Raw genomic sequence first — 14,957 nt, forward strand, 5'->3', positions numbered from 1 at the left:
CAGTGCCTCAGAATATGACTGTACTTGGAGACAGCACCTTTGAAGAGGTAATTCAGATAAAATAAGGTCATATGAGTGGACCTTAATACAATATGACTGATATCCTTATAAGAAGAGGAGATCAGGACACAGTATGCACACTGAGGAGTGACCATGTGAGGACATAATGAGAGGAAACCATCTACAAGCCAAGGAGAGAGGCTTCACAAGAAACTAAACCTGACAGCGCCTTCACCTTGGACGTCCACCCTCCAGAACTGTGGGAAAATAAATTTCTGTAGTGTAAGGCACCCTATTTGTGGTATTTTGTTATGGCAACCCTAGCAAACTAATACAGATTTGAAAGTATTGGTAATTTATGAAGTATTATACAAATGTTAGTTATTATTATGTGATTATGTTGCACTGGAATAATGTTATTATTCTAAAAATAAGAGTGAGGGAGGAAGACGTATCATGAAGGAGCTAGGGAGTGGAAAGCGACCTGGACGCTAAAAAGGAATGTCGTTGAGTAAAAATGGATTGAATGCTAGGTGCTTGGTTGTACCAAGATGAGGAAACTATGCATTTTGACCCCTAGCAAATGTCAACATGATAAGGAAGATGCTGAAAGAAGCTCGGGGAGTGGGGGAAAGGCAATTAATTCTTGCTGGGTGTGATGAGTGGAGGTGGGGAAGGGGGAGTTTGCAAAGTTTTCATAAAAATAACGTAACATTGAAGGTTCAAAAACGAAGACTTTTCCAAGTCAATGAAGTGAGGGCAGAGGAGAAAGCAAGTTCAGCAGCACTGTTACATGGGTGTGCCATGTCACTGGGAAGAGCACACACTGTGCTGGCAGGACATGAAACAGAGGGGACAGTGCTAGGGGATAAAGTTGAGAAATGCTTGGCATCAATTTGTGAAGGGCCTCGAATGCTGTGTGAAGGGACCTGGACTTTACCATACAGACAATGAAGAAGAAAAAGTATATATGTATTTTATTCTCTCAATAGTTCTTTACTTTATGATTTTATCTGCTTTTCTCACTTTCATCTTCATACCTTTACCCAGACTTCAAGTGCTGTCTTTCCCAGTCCACTGGGTTCCATCAGCCAAATGTTCCTTTAAGTCCATCTTTTCTGAAGACTTAGCTGATTTCCTATTGAGTCCATTCTTGAAAGCTAATCAGTAACCTGGATGTCCTACCCTGTGCAAGGTTTGTCACCAATTTGATGGATCTTTTAGGAAAAGTCATTTTTGCAATTTGTTAAGAACTGACAATAATGGTCATTTAGAGAGGTCTTGTCAGCCAAACTGTGATGGGGCCAAAACATAGATTAATTGGGAGAGTAAAATGTGTCTAAAAGTTGACATATACCCTGTTGTCTAGTCTGGGCATTCTCTCCCTCTCTGTGTCTGAATTAAAATAACATCCATCAATTATGGAACACAGCCAAACAGTTAAATATAAGTTATGAGATTAATTGGAAATGCATGCCAATTCTTGAACAAGTTTCAAGAGAAACCTTTATTGATTCATGTTTATATATCACAGGGAATAATGAAAGTCACATTCATCCTTTACTTAAAACAAACCCTCATCACATCTACTTAAATAGCTCTACAGAAACTTTTGACTATGGTGGGTAAGCTGTAACACTACAGAATACACAGCTCACCACAATTATCTGGTGAAAAAATGGGCTGAATGTCTCAAAAGGCAGAAAAACTCTTATTACCACATTTTCTGCTCCCATATACCAACTTGTAAATTAGAAGTAAATGTACATGCCTCTGATCTCAAACTATCTTCAGTACACTAATAAAATGCTTCCATATTGGCCAAGAGTTAGTTTTTATATTTTTAGAATTTATTCTTCTAATAAATCTAAAATATTTAATACACAATTTTCGTTATGGAAAGGAAATTCTTAGAGTATCAGTATAAATGAGGTGGTTAGGAATAAGAACTCTGGTGTCAGATTACCGAGGTTCAAGTCCTGCTTCTCTAGTTTGTAGTGACCTTGCCTAAGTCATTTTTAATCTCCCTGTACCTTAGAGAATTACCATGAAGATTAAGTAAGGTAATGGAAGTACAATGCATGCATAGCACAGTAGTGGGTAAAAGCAACAACGTGCTACATAGAAAAAAATTATTTTTTGCTAGATGCTGTGTCTCTAAATAGATTTTTAAAGCTCTAGTGTACACCTGTCTCTTTCCACATGGAATGAAGTGAGTTGACAAGGAAGTCATACAGAATGCCTGATATGACTCCCATCTACAACTATAACTCCTCTGCCAGTGGGCAAGAAATGATAATGCTGATGCAATTGATAAGTCACAATTGCAGAAATATCAGTTCATTTACAAGTTTCAACAAGTGGCTCAGAAGAAATTGACTTTTACGTGGCTCTAAGCATGGAGGTCAGGGAGTTTGTGTTGAAGAGAATACTTTTGAACCTTTGAAGCAAAACAGATGTTCATACCTAGGCAGAAAGGTTTATTTTGGGTCTTACTGTTGAACAAAAGAGGTGCAAAGTGTAATATTAAAATACTTAGTCCAGCTTTGCACAAGGAGGCTGTGCTGAGAACAGTTAGAGTGAAGATCTCACTCCTCAAGCAGGGTGGTAGAGTTCTTGTTTGTTGATCGAAGTGTTAACCAGCATGCTGCACGGATAATTTCTTCTCTAGGTAAATGGGTCACAGATATGAGAAGCAGTGCAGGCACCATCTTGTCCATCTGGGCTTCCAGCAATGTCTGGAACTCTTAAGATGCAAAAACAGAAAAACAATGAGTTTTCACTGTTGATCTTGAACAGAGCAGGTACACAATCAACAGCTGTTCAACAAACTCATCTACCACTGCAAAGTTGATTTCTTTAGGGGTGAGATGTGGATAAAGATTCTCCTATCTTTCTGACACTCAGCACCCATTTTGTCTGGTCCTGTGGTATGTTTTGCCTGAGGAATTTTCCATCATCACATCAAATAAAACTAATGTTAAAATATTTGCCATGTCCTCAATTTTTCTGGTTTTTCATTTTAGCAGAAATTCTACTTATAGTATGATTGAAATGAAAATGACTCTCTCTAGTTCTGAAAATGATATTCAGGTTATGGTTATTAAAAATAAAACAGAGAAATGGAACTCTAAATAAACATTTAAGACAAAATCTAATGATGATAAATATCAGCAATATCAGAGAGCACTTGCTGTTAATTTGGTAATGTTATTCAGAGAGGTGAGGCATGTGATATAAACATGGGGCAGGGCAAAAAGTATATATTTTTATTAATAAATAGTAAAAGCACAAGAAGAAAACAAAATTCTTTTCACAATACCATCCAACTTAAAAGTTCAATAAAAAATTCTCACATGGCAGTTTCCTCTCTAAACTGAGAAATTCTTTTGTAACTAAAACTGTCATGAAGTTGCCACATTAGACTGATGACCTTTAGTTATAATTGGATAATCAAATTTTAAATTGTCAAGAAATGGAGCTGAAATTCATGGAATTTGCCAAGAGAATAACTCTTTGATACACACTTGACAATCTGAAAAATACCACAAGCTTCTATTGCATTATCCAAGGGCAAAGCAAGCACCTGAATATTCTTTTTAAAAGCATTTCCCTCCATGATCTCAGGATTAAAAAATATCTCAGTCACGTTTGATGAATTTGTAATACATTTGCTTCAAGTTTCCTTTGGAGTAATTTTATCAGAGATTATTTTCCATGAATCCAGTCCTCGGTATAGGTTATCTTACAGCTAACTTCTTATTGTAATGACATTTAACCACATACTTACAATGCTGCCCAGTCTCCAATTATTAACTGAGAGTATGGAAGAAACAATTCTTAAACTGGGTGAAACTTGTAATGAATAGGAATTAAACATCTTTAATGTGTGTGGATTAAGAAGACTATCCTTTACTGAATTTATTTCACATTGAAATGTTGACATTAGAGGTGATATTGACAAAAGTGAGGCCGATCAATATTGAACCCTAAGGGTCAAAGGACTTCATGTTTGGTGTAATAAGCAACTTAGTTTAGATATTACAGTGTTTCAGTAAAGTAACAATTATTAAGGGTCAGGGGAGCTTTCCATTATAAACTGTAATTTGGGGAGGCTTGTATATTTCCAGTCTCCAAAGGAAGGTGATAGTATGATCGAGCAAGATGGTGGCTTGGAAATAAAGAGAAAGCGAGTCATTAAATTTGAGTTTGAGGAATGAAATTATTTCCATTTTTTAGATTCAAAACTTTTCTTTTCTTATCATCTCCATTGATCTTTAATGAAATCACTAAACCCAGGACACTTTGGATGAAAGGTAAATCTCATTTAAAATTTTAAATGGCTGGAAATCTTTTCTCGTGAAAATTATCTAGCACATATAAGAAGTCTATAAATTATAAACACTAGCGAAAGGAGCTCTGTATCAATTCAGCTAGATATGGTTCAATGAAACATCTTCTACACTTTCCACTTAGTCTCTGTGCAGAATGTTAGCACCACATGGAAATCGTTACTCTTCACTCGAACATACTTGATCATGTTTGCCTACTCAATTGCTTAAGATTTCATTTTTCAGCAAATATTACTGTTTATTTAACTAAGAAATAATGCTTTAATTATTTACTTAAAATTCTGTGTTGGACACATTGTGATTTGAACTTCAGAAAAAGCAAACAATAAGGTAAATATATACCAAATATTTTATGAAAAATAATGATGAAATAAAAAATGGGTAACTTCTTACAAGTAGATATTGCCTGGCTTAGAATTCAACAACATAATTCATTCCCTTATTATTTTGTTAAATTAACACAAAAAAGTTTAAGATTACGGACTTTGGGTTTAATAAAAATTGCATATCTGAGCACAGAGGAGGAGGCCTAGAGTACTAACTCCAGTACTGTCTGTCTATACCGGGCCCAAATAAACAAAACTTGTGAATCTTCAAGTCCTTCCTTGGGCAGACACTAAGTGCTCTGCCCTCTTGTGACCCTTCGTTTTGAATTTAGAATGTACAGATATGTTCAAACAACAGAAGTGGGCATTGATCAGTCAGGGAAGAAGCCATGCACTTTCAGTTTCCATTACATTAAACAAAATACTCATTAGTGCTTGGCATTTTCCCAAACAGACACAATCAAGGTGTCCACTGAGGGCTTGCCGTGCAGTTAAGAAGTTTAAAAAGACCTTCTAGACGTCAGCTAGGGACAATTAAGAGATGGGTTAAACTATTCCAGGGTAAGAAGGCTAGAATTACTGGAAATAAACACATGTAGAAAATCAACTGCAAATAGACAAACCACTTTATTTTTAAGATCAGTTAGATATTCAAAGAGACAAAGACTAAAGATTCCTCTGCTTAATAATTACTGCCCTCCTTGATGAAATCACAATACACTTTACTACGAGAGTATTCAGGTACATTAAAACTAAGTCATGTCTACATATGTGGCAGAAAAAAAAAACCTGATGGAAATCTGTCATCACAACATAATTGTTCCCATCCTTTACTCAACAAGGAAACTAAGTGCTGCTACTACTAACAGGTCATAATAATGTAAGTTAGCTCAGAAATCCATATCCATTAAAACTGTTGAAACATGTTTTATGCTAAACATCCACCCCTAGATCCTCTTAGAACAGCTTCTAGAAAATATTACTGAGACCAAATACTTGCATGCAGATCAGATCAACTAAACTGTTTTTCCAACTATTTCCTTCTTTCCTTCATTCTTTCTGTTTCCCCTGTTGTCTCTTTTTGCCATCCATCCGACATTCATTAAGTACTATCTGCCAGGTACTGTGCCAAGTGCCAAGCCTATAAGAGTGAACAAGACAGACAAGGGTTATGTGTACATGAAGTTACAGTCTAGCACATGCTGCAAAAGCTTTTATATGACCTTTGCTGCTGTTGGTATTAAAACAACTACATTTGAGAAATCTTAATTCAAGACTAGTATCATAAGATAAACTTCAAAAAATCATTCATGTTACCTGTTCTTCACTCTCTGGGTAGGGGAATGAGAAGCAATGCTTTTCGTATCAAAACTTCTCTTACTATTTTTTAATTTTTATTTTTTTGAGATGGAGCCTTGCTCTGTCCCCCAGGCCGGAGCGCAATGGCACGATCTCGGCTCGCTACAACCTCTGCCTCCTGGGTTCAAGCAGTTCTCCTGCCTCAGCCTCCTGAGGAGCTGGGATTACAGGTGCCCGCCACCATGCCTGGCTAATTTTTTTGTATTTTCAGTAGAGACAGGGTTTCACCACGTTGGCCAGGCTGGTCTCAAACTCCTGACCTCGAGCGATCTGCCTGCCCTGGCCTCCCAAAGTACTAGGATTACAGGCATGAGCCACCGCACCTGGCACCTTCTCTTATTTTAAAGTGACATTTATCTTTGAACTTTGGCTGATGCAATCTAATTTACCAGGAAGTTCTAGGAACAAATGTTAAATATAAACTCTTTCTCAAAAGGATGCTGTGTAATCTTTTCACAAGAAGTGGATGAAAGAATAGGCAAAAGGAAAGAACGTATACTTAACATGGAACATGAAAACCTCCTTGAGTTTGCCACAGTATATTCTCCCTGCTTTTTAAGTCAAAGACACCATTCTATCAGTACTTAACACGGATCTTTAAATCCCAGAGCTAATAATGCTTCCCAGCTACAGCTGGATGCATCTGACAAGCAGCATGTAGTAGGAAACCTCACAGGGGATAAGGTTCCTAACAGTCAACTAAGGGTTCAAATCCCAAAAGAGATGCCCCTGGAGTGCAGAGCACTTAACCCTTCGACCAGTACCAACATGACTATTCACAAATTATTGATGCTGCTAAATCCTTGGCAGATTGCAGACAGTTCTTGTATCCATTGAAGCTGAAGCATATGGCCACTAATGAGATAGATTTTTAAAAAATACATATACACATTCAGTCTTTGCTACATGAATGTAAATCCACGGAAATGCTAGAAGGTGATTGAACTGGATGGAACACTGTTAAATACATGCTTAGTCTCATGTTATGGATCATTTCCATTGACATCTATCTGCATCCTCAGTACAGTTTAATTAAAGCTGTCTGGAACAAGTCTGCCCTCTAAATGATCAGCAGTGCAATGAAAAGGTGAAATTTGAGGAGGCTTGAGGCCTTTTCTGTAAAGCATTCAAATGACTGTCTCTGTGGTTGAGAAGAGCAGCAGAGAAGAAACTCATTTTCAAAATTAGCCGGCCATTATACTTTTTTTTTTTTTTTTTTCAAAAAAAGGCAAAGCTTCTTCTGATGTCATCTTGAAATACCAGAAGCTGAGTTAGTTAGTCATATAGCAGATCTTAAGAACTCAAACTGGACCATGTTCTGGTCCCAAATAAACATGTTTTTTTGACTTGAAAACAGTAAATACTGTAGCAAACTTTCTTAGTATTTTATTTTGCGAAACAAAATCCCCAAATTGAACTATTTTGCCTAAATAATCCCTTAAGACAATTTTGCAACTAGATGGCAGGAACATCATCTGTTAGATATTTTCAAACAACTAAAATGTTTATTGAATTCTCTGATGTTTCCAGCACTTGTTAAAGTACCAGGGGAAAAAGAATAAAATGTGGATCTAGGGCATAAGAAATGTGAGACATAAAAGACTGGATTTTAAATTTATTAATTTGTATTTATTTTCTCTGGCAGTTTCCTTTATTATGATTTTATTTAAATATATATAGATTAAATTATATTTATTCTTTAATTCCAGAATTAATGGTACTTTATAAAAGTATCAAAAAGACTTCAATTTTTAAAGTGTCATTTTAAATATTTTTTTCATTGGCTTTTCCACACAAATCCATCAGTTATGGTGTAGGCTTTTTCTTTTCATTTAATATTTATTTGATATCTACTTCATATAGGACATTGAATTACACTCTGTGCCTAACACCCACTATCTGCCACCACAAAACAAAAATAGTCTCTCCCTGTCTAGTATAACATGTTTATCCAGGATGGGGAAAACTTAAGAGTAGCAGTAACCCAAAAAAGCATCCCTAAATTCACTCCATTCAGGAGTACAGATGATTTTAGCCCTAGTCAGACCTAGAAGATATTATATTGAAGCAAATAAGCAATATTTATCGAGTGCTTTGTGTGCATTGGCACTGTGGTGGGAACTCTGGGAAATACGATTCCAGTACAAGCTTCCTCAATGAACTTACAAACTGGGAAGATAGACACATTGAAAGTCATCAAGGAATGATGGAGTCAGATGAGTAAAAACTGGAGTGATGTTAAAGGCATTTTGAAGAAGATGAAGCTTGAGGTGGGCTTTGAAGAATGAGGCCAGAGGTCCAGGCCAGAAATACCGTAACAGGCACACAGGGGCTGAAGGGCCAGGTACAAAATTGCCCGGCCTGGAGTGGATGCTTTGTGTTGAGAACAGCTGGGGTCTAATCAGAACAGAAACTACTTGAATTTATTTTAAACCGAAGGAATTTAATACAGGGAATTGATTTTAAAGGTGACCAAAGGCTGGGATGATGAACAGGAGACACGATAGCAATTTAGAGATGAGCAACTTAAGGAAGCTGCCAGCAATGCTTTGGTTGGAATGACAAGGGAGAATATAGAGTTTCTGGAGCTCAGAAACCAGGGTCACTCAGAGGATGATGGAACTAGAGAAGGCTTAACCAGTTGGATCTGGAGCAAAGGAGGAATGAAGATGCAATCATTTCCAGAGATCTGTATGAAGCAGAGAGAAGGAGAAATAACTTGACTTCTGCCACCCCCTAATCTCCCACCAATGTCTCTTATTTGCCAGGCCCAGTCTGAAGTTGATAAGGAGCCTAGGAAAATCATCCTGCAGGGGTCAGCTTCCCTGTGATACAGAACAGGGAGGGGAAGGCGAGGACTATGTATGACAAACAGGCTAATGATTAACAAACAGAGACTAATGCAAAATTGTAAGATTATTATAGTAGGACCCTTTTATATAATGGGTTATGAATGTCAGGGACAGGAATTTAAACCAAATAGGCTAGAGGAAGCCATTTTAGGTTTTTGAGAAGGGGGAAGATAGAATGAAACTGAGATTTCAGAAATATATGGCCAGAGTATGAAAAAAGATTTGAGGCAGGGTGACCAGTTAGGAGGGAGTAACAGATTAAAGATGGCCACAAGCTCCTTGACATTCCTCCCCTTGAAAGGTAGGGTGTATTTCCTTTCCCCATGAATCTCAGATGATCTATGGAAGAAGTGACACTGTACCAGTAGTCTTTAAGAGGACTGGGAGATTACATTTTGGTATCTTGGAGTCCTGAATTGCCATATAAGAAGTCTAACTATCCTGCAGAAAAAGGTCATCTGGAGAAGCCCAGAGAATATGGGGCAGGCAAAAGGGCTCAGCTGAATCCAGTTTCCAGCTGTTGCTCACCAAGGCACCAGACATGTGAGTAAAGCTGCCTTAAACCCTCAAGACAGGCCCAGCTACCAGATGAATTCCGATGACTGACTGTTGTTAATGAATCATTCAGCTGAGCCTTGCCTAAATTTCTGATCCACAAAACGATGAATTATAATACAACGGTCTTTGTTTAAACTCACTAAGTTTTGGGATATTCTATTATGCAGCAGCATATAACTAGAGTGGAGGCTATGCAGTAATACGAATATATCAAGATAAATCCCCCAAATTAATTGTAGTAGGAATGGAGAAGAGGCACAATTTTTGGAAGAGATCCTGAGTTTTTTTGTGTTTATAATGGGTTGACAATTTTTTTTTTTTCTGAAGATGGTCACATAGCAAATATTTTTGACTTTGTGAGCCAACATATCTTTGTTGCTACTACCCAACTCTGTCACAAGGCAAAAGAAGCCACAGACGATATGTAAATGAATATGTGTAGCTGAGTTTCAATAAAACTTTATTATAAAAACAGGTGGCTGACTAGCATTGGCTGTGGGACATACATTGCTGACCTCTGGTTTGTTTGTTTATTTATGTATTTATTTGAGACGAAGTCTCGCTCTGTTGCCCAGGCTGGAGTGCAGTGGCCGGATCTCAGCTCACTGCAAGCTCCGCCTCCCGGATTTACACCATTCTCCTGCCTCAGCCTCCCGAGTAGCTGGGACTACAGGTGCCCGCCACCACGCCGGCTATTTTTTTTTTTTTTTTTTATTTTTTAGTAGAGACGGGGTTTCACTGTGTTAGCCAGGATAGTCTTGATCTCCTGACCTCGTGATCTGCCCGTCTCGGCCTCCCAAAGTGCTGGGATTACAGGCTTGAGCCACCGCGCCCAGCCTGACCTCTGGTTTATAAGGTTTTAAGTAGGAAGGAAAAATCAACTGGAGATATGTTACATCTAGATAACACACAGGAATGGAGCTTTGTGATGTTTCAGGACGGGAGTATAGACTGAAGAATAGCTAAATATTCTGGAAGAGGGACTACAACATTGGTGTTATATGTTTTTAAGGTTGCTTCTGCTTTGTTGTTTCTTTTAAGAGACATTTGGATAGTTAGTAAACACACTAGTGGGCTCAGGAATTACTTTAATCTATAAGATGGTTCCACTGAGCCAGGGAACTTATAATATGCAGACAATCAGAGAACAACATTAAATAGACTTTCAGTTACATCTAGGTCTGCTCTCAATGGTTTTCAGATTTGTACAATTTCAACCCAATATATTTTATGAGTAAACTGGACTATTCTAGTACCATTTTTTTTCTGTGTGTGGCTAATACCATTCTAATTTTTAATTTATATCACATTCATGATTTATTTGAACAATTATGAGTTCGGCAATATTTCTTGCTCATATTTGAAGAGCATCTACAACATTAATCTCAAAGTATTTATATCCTAAACTATCTTGAAAAGTCAATGGTTATTTTCTATAATTTATGATATATTGAAGGCATTTTGTCATGCTATTTACTGTTATGTCATGGGAAAAAAAGTGTGACCTTTGAAGAAATAAAACAAGCAGTTTTTTAGTTCTCCTGCATATCTGTTAAGTTTATGGATATTTAGGCTTTATAAAACTTATATCAGGCAGCTAAACAATTTAGACTCACACAGCATGTAAATTCCATCAAACAACGGCTCTTTACCCTTTCACCTATTGCCCTACATATGCTTGGCACAGTGGTAGAACTATTCAGAACAAACACTAATAGTCTGCTTAAAATCTTTAATATAAGTAATGCCGGCATGCTAGAGGATTCCAGTGAATATTGAAAGGGGTTTTTACCCATTTAAGGCAGAGAATGGCTTGAACAGTTCTGTTTGGAGCCAGAAAAAGAGCAACCTGGTTCAGAGGTGAAAGCTTCTTATAGTTCCTGCATTTGATAAAATACAGACCTTGTAGCATTCCCTCATAGACCTGTGACCTCAAGCCCTGGCCTTTAGACTTTTTCCCTCCTTGAGAGTGAAATGATTAGTGAGGTCCTTCTATTAGATATGTTAGCAGTTTCTGCAAAAAAGAGGATTTTAATAATACTAAATTGCAAAGAATTATGAGGCAGGGCTTACTTCTAGATACTAAGACAAACCCAGTTGAAGCTGACTACATAAGCTCCTATGCAGGGCCATCTGTTTAGTTCTAATAGTATTTTCTTTCTTTCTTTTTCTTTTCTTTCTTTTTTTTTTTAATCTTTGCAGCTTGGTTTCAAACCCTGTCTGGGACACCTGCTCAATGTGAAATGAGATTGGCGAGTCTCAGTCCATTTGTGGCTGGCTGAAATTTTCCATCTTCCTTTCCAGAAAAATGGTCCATAAGGAAATTAAGTGAAAAGAGTTAGACGTCACACACGGATTCACGTGTAGGTGTACTGAAGGCCTACAGAATCTTCCTGTGTGAAAAGTACAATATAAATTCAACATTGGTTCATTGGTTCATCCACTTCTCCTCTCAGCAGCTCTCTAACACCTGAGGTCTCTGATACCCTGAAGAGGATGCAACTTTAGGGACATCTTTTTACTATTCTAAGCCACTGCATAATTTGAGCTGAGATTGTAACATGGTTTGAAATTGGCTGTATTTGCTGCTTCATTTAAACAGGAATGGTGTATGAAAATAGTGTAAGAGGTACTTCTCTGTGCTTTTCTACATTATGTAAATAGATTCTACATTATGTAAATAGAGATTTAAAGTCTCTCTAAATAATAATTAAAGAATATTCATAGTTTAAGAGTAAACAGATTAGATGCCTTCAGACCGTATATTACCCACGAGAGAAGGCGGACGACCATAATTTATTATAACCCAAGGCAATATTACCCTAAAGTGGTATGAATTTTGATTTCAAAAGTCAATAGGGTCTTTTCCATATAAATTTAAAGCCATCAAAAATTTCACTGAGTTTACTAAATACACAATTAGTTTCTTGTTACAGATAATTTCTATTGATCCAAATCTGGTTTGTCAGCATGGATTAATCAAAATCGTCAGGGATTGAGATCTGTATGGCTCAAGGGATCAGTTTCTGGGCTAGGAGCCTCTCACCCCCAGGTCACTGTTTCCAATGCATAAAGGAGTTTTGAAAGGCCTATTTGACAGCTGGTGTGAAACCAACCAGCACTTTCAACTACGTCTCCTGCATAGATTCATTGTCCCTTATATGAAAAGACATTAGCACCTACCGTCTGAGGGTATATGTGAGGTGAACAGTTACTGCATTGTCAGCAATCTTAGTTATTATTCATAGATACGTCCATATTTATAATCTCCTATGGTAAGCAATAGCAATTGCTATCTTCAAGGCCTGCCGTATCTAGTTATAAAATATTTATCTCTGTATGACAGTTTCCTGCAGTTGAAACCAGCTGATCTCTGATAGACCAAGCTATTGTATATTCTTTCTTTTCTGGAATAAACTGTAGAAATGTTTCTTTTCTAGACAATGTATGTGTGTGCAACTCCTTTCTTTGTTTGCCTTTCAGGTCTTCCCTAAAGTGTAGGTTATAAGGTTCTAATCTTTTATCACTATATAAAAACTTCAGGTCCAGGTCTTCGCCATTTATACGGCTTCCCTAAGGAAAATACTGTTCCTGGCAGTTCTGGGTTAGATGTTTGTCCTTCACTTGCTCACAGTCTTTAGGAGGCTTTTAACCCCACCTGGGCATCCATAATGATCCATTGGGTAGATCTATGGGGTAGATCAGGGTAGTACATATGCCTTGCTCTGTGGCCACATATTTCATCACTCTAAGTCAAAGAAACCCTCTGAAGATTCCCTTCCCTTCAGCCCTCAACCTTTAAAAGCCCTTAATAGCCTTGTTTATTCAAGGTGAGTCAGGCAACCTGATTTTCTTTTCTTTTTTTTTTTTTTTTGAGACGGAGTCTCGCTCTGTCACCCAGGCTGGAGTGCGGTGGCCGGATCTCAGCTCACTGCAAGCTCCGCCTCCCGGGTTCACACCATTCTCCTGCCTCAGCCTCCCGAGTAGCTGGGACTACAGGCGCCCGCCACCTCGCCCGGCTAGTTTTTTGTATTTTTTAGTAGAGACGGGGTTTCACCGTGTTAGCCAGGATGGTCTCGATCTCCTGACCTCGTGATCCGCCCGTCTCGGCCTCCCAAAGTGCTGGGATTACAGGCGTGAGCCACCGCGCCCGGCCTGCAACCTGATTTTCAAGAGTTTTTCTAGTTCTAGTCCCATGGATTTTTTTGTCAGGGACCAAACAACTTGTTTCTTTCCTGTCTTTGTAGAAAAATGAATAGGCTTTTACTATAAAGATACTAGCCATTCTCCTAGTTAGGAAAGAAAAAAAACCTGGTTACCCTGAATTAAAAGGAAAAAGGTTCTAGCCATGTTGGATCATGTATTAAGTTTTGCTACCTTGGCTGGGCGCGGTGGCTCACGCCTGTAATCCCAGCACTTTGGGATGCCGAGGTGGGCGGATCACCTGTAGTCGGGAGTTCACGACCAGTCTGACCAACATGGAGAAATCCCGTCTTTACTAAAAATACAAACTTTGCTGGGTGTGGTGGCGCATGCCTGTAATCCCAGCTACTCAGGAGGCTGAGGCAGGAGATTCGCTTGAACCTGGTAGGCGGAGGTAGCAGTGAGCCGAGATCATGCCATTGCACTCCAGCCTGGACAACAAGAGCCAAACTCCGACTCAAAAAAAAAAAAAAAAAAAAAGTTTTGCTACCTTTTCTTTACTAAGGTATTTTTAACGTATGGTTCTTCTATGAAACTACAAATCTAGGAAGCTCAACATAATGAGTGGTGCCTATAGCGACTGTTATACTGTGAATGCAAGTTCATGATTCTTATTCGTATAAAGCATGAAAGGCCAAGGTGGGCAGATCATGAGGTCAGGAGATTGAGACCATCCTGGCTAACATGGTGAAACCCCATCTCTACTAAAAATTCAAAAATTAGCTTGGCGTGGTGGTGTGCACTTGTAGTCCCAGCTACTTGGGAGGCTGAGGTAGAAGAATCGCTTGAACCCAGGAGGTGGAGGTTGCAGTGAGCCGAGATCGTGCCATTGCACTCCAGCCTGGGTGACAGAGTGACTTTGTCTCCAAAAAAAAAAAAAGAGAGAATGGGGGCAGGGTACAGTGACTTATACCTGCAATCCTAGAACTTTGGGAGGCCAAGGTGGGCACATCAGTTGAGGTCAGAAGTTTGCGATCAGTCTGGCCAACATGGAGAAACCCTGTCTCTACTAAAAATCTACAAAAATTAGCCAGGCGTGGTGGCGGGCACCTGTAATCCCGGCTACCCTGGAGGCTGGGACAGGATGATCACTTGAACTCAGGATGCGGAGGTTACAGTGAGCTGAGATCACGCATGCCACTACACTCCAGTCTGGGTGACAGAGTGAGACCCTATCTCAAAAAAAAAAAAAAAAAAAAAAAAAAAAAAAAAAAAAAAAAAGAATGGGAAGCATCTAGTGCTTTCTGGTTTACTCTCAGAGGGGGGGTCACGGTGATCTTTGGACGCTGTGTATAAGACAGTATAGT

At 38.5% G+C, this 14,957-nt stretch overlaps 1 long non-coding RNA gene across 1 annotated transcript in view; it reads right to left on the minus strand.

Moving 5' to 3' along the window:
- Window positions 1-2,229: 2,229 nt before the first annotated feature.
- The window catches only part of LOC126958872 (uncharacterized), a 50,385-nt gene continuing 37,657 nt past the window's right edge, over window positions 2,230-14,957 (minus strand). The window contains exon 3 of the long non-coding RNA XR_007727335.1: window positions 2,230-5,819. This is a non-coding gene — a long non-coding RNA (uncharacterized LOC126958872). The remainder of the gene's footprint in view (window positions 5,820-14,957) is intronic.

The sequence above is a fragment of the Macaca thibetana genome, chromosome 7, assembly GCF_024542745.1.
Source record: "Macaca thibetana thibetana isolate TM-01 chromosome 7, ASM2454274v1, whole genome shotgun sequence".
Lineage (NCBI taxonomy): Eukaryota > Metazoa > Chordata > Mammalia > Primates > Cercopithecidae > Macaca > Macaca thibetana.